Here is a 720-nt window from a genome sequence, read left to right as displayed (position 1 = left end):
CGACAGGGTGGGAAGGAAATAGCTAGATCATGACTTGCCGGTATAGAAATGACACAAATCCAGTTAAATGATGGCTTTCATCATTCCTAAGCTCATCGATCATTTTCTTTTCAATTTTATGCTAACGTATTCTACATTTCAACAGTAAATATTAATCTTTTTACTGCACTACATTTGTGATCCTTATAGCCACTTTGTACATTCTGATTTGACATTTGGTGATATAGTATCTTTAAAGGCCCTTTGGTAGGCACAATATTTGCTTACGGCCATACCACCCTGAACACGCCCGATCTCGTCTGATCTCGGAAGCTAAGCAGGGTCGGGCCTGGTCAGTACTTGGATGGGAGACCGCCTGGGAATACCAGGTGCTGTAAGCTTTTTCACTCCTCTTTACAAAAAGCAGAGGGCGCTGCTGCTTTTCAGTGGACACCGACAGGGTGGGAAGGAAATAGCTAGATCATGACTTGCCGGTATAGAAATGACACAAATCCAGTTAAATGATGGCTTTCATCATTCCTAAGCTCATCGATCATTTTCTTTTCAATTTTATGCTAACGTATTCTACATTTCAACAGTAAATATTAATCTTTTTACTGCACTACATTTGTGATCCTTATAGCCACTTTGTACATTCTGATTTGACATTTAAAAGCTGTGAGTGTGTCTGGCAATCTGCAGGCGCTCCCTGTATAGACGAAAGAGCAAAGCGTGGTGATA

General features: G+C 40.8%; 1 non-coding gene across 1 annotated transcript; it reads left to right on the top strand.

The window, feature by feature from the left end:
* The first annotated feature begins 261 nt into the window (after window positions 1–261).
* Window positions 262–380, top strand: LOC129114551 (5S ribosomal RNA). The gene has a single exon (XR_008532548.1). It is a non-coding gene; the product is annotated as a 5S ribosomal RNA (ribosomal RNA).
* Window positions 381–720: the final 340 nt, after the last annotated feature.

Source organism: Anoplopoma fimbria, unplaced genomic scaffold, assembly GCF_027596085.1.
Source record: "Anoplopoma fimbria isolate UVic2021 breed Golden Eagle Sablefish unplaced genomic scaffold, Afim_UVic_2022 Un_contig_4885_pilon_pilon, whole genome shotgun sequence".
Classification (NCBI taxonomy): domain Eukaryota; kingdom Metazoa; phylum Chordata; class Actinopteri; order Perciformes; family Anoplopomatidae; genus Anoplopoma; species Anoplopoma fimbria.
This window is presented reverse-complemented; position numbering and strand designations above follow the sequence as displayed.